The sequence below is a fragment of the Spermophilus citellus genome (assembly GCF_964194105.1).
Source record: "Spermophilus citellus genome assembly, chromosome: 10".
NCBI classification, from domain to species: Eukaryota; Metazoa; Chordata; class Mammalia; order Rodentia; family Sciuridae; genus Spermophilus; species Spermophilus citellus.
This window is the reverse complement of record NC_138197.1, coordinates 49,960,974-49,964,986: the sequence shown is the minus strand read 5'-3', so window position 1 is coordinate 49,964,986 and position 4,013 is coordinate 49,960,974.

Here is a 4,013-nt window from a genome sequence, read left to right as displayed (position 1 = left end):
ACCAATCAGTTTGAATGTGTACCCAGTTTAGAAGTGACCAATCACCCCTGCCCAGCCTGTTCCTGCCAATGAATGGACTAATCATGTATCAGAGTTGTTGTTCAATTTTCCCGCGCCTCATGATGATTTGTTCTGATGTATGCAAAGTCCCCCGCCCTCTCCAAAAAGTGTACTTAAGCTCTGCTTGACCTCTGCTCTGGGCTCTGGGCTGCTCTCCCTTCTTGAGTGAGCACAGAGTCCCAGCGCGCTGGAACGGATCCAATAAATCCCCCTTGCCATTGCATGAAGCTAGTCTCGTGGTCTCTTTCTCCGACGTTTCGCCGGACCCTTACAGCGCCACTGCAGAGAAGAAGAAGGTAGGAAGAAGAAGTCCTTAGGTGCCATGTTGGGGTTTTTTCTCTGGGGTACGGCTGCCATTTATACTTTTCCCAACAACCACCATTTTTTTCTTCCTTTGGTGTAGCATAGCAGATAATTTTTGAGCTCTGAGTCCCAAAGACCCTTTAAATTCCTGTCCTGTCTCATATGTTACCTTCTTCTAGTTGCCACAGATGAATTGTCCATTGTCTTATTGAAACCGAATCATCCACTTGGACCTTGGACACTTGGGCCCTGCTAGCCTATTCAAGGACATCACTGTAGAAGTTCTCCCCTCTCCCTTAATTATTGCATTTTCTGTCTTTATTGGATCATCCCTCTAGCATGTTAATAGGCTATTATTTTTCTCATCTAAGATAATATTTTCATATTTCATGACCCATATCTCCTGTGATCAGAATGCCATTCATTTGCTCTTCTGTTATTACTCCCCTGAAAGAGTTGTTTACACCTACTTTCCTCAACTCATTTCTTTCTATTCTCCATATTTCCAGTTGATCTAGATGAAAACCTTAGGGTTATCTGGAATTATTTCTTCCACAGTCTTTATCTAACCTGGCAGAAAATCCTATTGGCTCTACCTTCAAAATTATGCAGAATCCAAACACTTCTTACCATCTCTGGGTCCACTACACTGGTCCAAGTTGCCATCGTCTCTCATCTGCATTACTAAATAGCTCCCTAAATGGGCCTATTTGCTGGTTCCATATATGCTCAGTGCAGCTGCCAGAAGGATCCTTTTCAAAAAATAGACCAGATCAAAACAACCTTGTGGCTCTTGTTTGCTGAGAAGTGAAGTCCTTACTATTCTAATTATGGAATAACAAAATACAAATCAATTTTAAAGATACACTAAAAAATTGTTACTGTTTTAGTGATGCAGTCTGGCTGGGCACAAAATCACGAGCCACTCAAGCAGGAACAAACTTTATTTCCAAAACTCCCATGAATGCCACGCACGTGGCCTTCTCCCAGGACACACTATACCAACAGGAAATCCCTCCTCCGGAATTCCCTCCTACCGCACTTCCCCAACCAATGGGAACTCTTGGGGAATCCCACAGAGCTCCAAAGTAGCAGGCCGAGGTGGACAGCAGGGGTCTAATCTCCAATTGAATGCACATCTTAACATAATCATTATCATCTCAATGGCTTGCTGGCATCACCTTTCAACCAAAAATGCCATGCTTCATTCCTACTTGGCTATGGCTCTCAGCATTTTAGATTTAATATTTAGTTCTGCACAGCAATAATGTATGGCTTCAATTCAGAGTGAATTTCCCAAATAGTTTCCGAACAGTTCTCTTCTGTGGTTTCCCTCCAGGAGAAAAATCTTTTTTTGATGTGCTTAACAACTATATTAATCATCACTGTGACAAACGTGAGAGTAGTAACAAATTGAATGTCTTCAGGAACATTCAATATATATTAAGAAAGGAGACCTGTCCCTTGTTCTAATCTAGTTCATGCCTCCCTTCTTCGAGCATGTCTATGCCCTTTCTTTTCTTTTTGCCTGATTATATTAAAGAAATGCTATGACTTAAAAGCATATCTAAGGAGGGAGGGGTGTGCAGAACCTGAGCCCTAGAAATGGTGACAGCTTTTCCAAGAGATGGCCTTTGATCTCCTCCTTATCAAGAGTTCAAGTGATGTGTGTGGTGGCTTACCCACACCCCCCTCCCCCAAATAGGAATAAATCTAAAGTTCTAGAAAGTTGATCTTTCCTACAGTTCTGTTAGAAAGGGATTTCCATCATCTGTTAGCCTCCTCATGTGAGCATTCAGGGTCCTGTGTACAACCTCAGAGATAAGAACCATGAGTTATGCTATAGAGTTGACTCTGCCCATGATCATGGCCCACGGAGCAGCCATGTGAGCAAGAATCGATCATTTTCCTTTTCTTCTGAATACCAGGCATCAGAGTCTAAAAAAGGTAGAAAATCTTATTGGATTCTCTTAATTTACTGAGAAGATATATCCAAGGAAGGCTATGTGGATTTGAAGCAATGAAAATCAGGTTCATTTTTCTCATGGAACTATAAAATGCAGCTGCCTTCCCATCCATCATCCATATTTCTAGCCTTCTGTGCACAATACCGAAGCCCTTAGCTCTCTGATAACTGTTTACCTGCCTTCCTCTCTAGACTGTAAGTTCTTAAAGAGTAAGTTATCCTGGTTACTTTGAATTCCCAGGGCTTACATAGTGTGGATCACATAATATGTAGGGAGTAAATGTTTCAGCAATGAATGAATGAGTTACTTTAGAAAATATTGTTACTGAATTCTGTTAAATTTAAGCCATACAATCTGTGACTGTGTCCTGGGACTGCATACTCTCATTGCTTTTTTGGTGGATTGGCTCAGAAAACTCTATAGTCTTTAGTAAACGGTGTTATGTGAAAGGTACAAAGTGCAGACAAATTCACATCAGTCCAGCTTGCACAAAACGTAATGCTTGGCCACTGAACATAGTGAAAAATGCAGAAACAAAATTACATGGGATGTAACCATTTTCAAATTGTTTTCACTTATAAGGAAAAGTACTTATGTTCATGTGTCTATCAATATGAAAGACATATTCCTGCATAAACATTGCAATTTTGATCTCCTATCCTTTGTTTTAAATTGTAATTTTGATCTCTTGTCCTTTATTTTACTTTGGGGAGATACTGGGGATTAAACCCAGAGGCACTTAAACAGTGAGCCACACCTCCAGCCCTTTTTTTGTTATTTTTTAAACACAGGATCTCACTAAGTTGCTTAAGGCTTCATTAAGTTGCTGAGGCTGGCCTCAAATTTGTGATCCTCCTGCTTCAGCCTTCTGAGCTGCTGGGATTACAGGCATAGGCCACCATGCCTAGCTCTTATCCTTTAATTTAAAGAAGGAAAAATAAAGTTAAAACTATTTATTAATAAAATTCTACCTGGAATTGTCAGTTGTGTTTGATGCCAAGGACATGTCATTCTGGTCATGGAGTCCAACTAATAAAACAAAGAAATGAAAATAAACTAAGTATTCATCAACTGATGAGTGGATTAGGAAAATGTGGTGCATATATACAATGGAATACTATTCAGGCATAAAAAGAATGAAGTTCTATCACTTGCAACAATAAGGATGGAAGTAGAGATTGTGTTAGGTGAAATAAGCCAGATGCAGGGAAACAAGTACTGCATGATCCGACTCATGTGGAATCTAAAAACATTGACCTCATGAGAGTAGAATGGTGGTTACCAGAGGCTGGCGAGGTTAAGGCAGTAGGAGGGATGGGGAAGATTGATCGATGGGTACTAGAGACAGGAGTAAGAAGTTCTGCTGGGCCATTGTACAGTGGGGTGACTGTAGATAGCTATATTGTACTATATATTTCAAAAAGTCAGAGGAAAGGATTTTGAAAGTTTTCACCCCCCCCAAAATGATCAGATCTTGGGGAAATAGACAAGTGGATTTAAATGTTACATAGTGGGTCCATGTTTTGAAACATTACCTGGTACCCATTAACATGTACATTTTTAAATGTCTATATATTATCAATTAAATAAAACTTTTTAAAAAAGCCTAATAGAACACAGAACAGGTGTGATTCAGGGGAGTTTGTCACGTCACGCCTTCTTTGTGTCCTGCAGGTTTGCAAA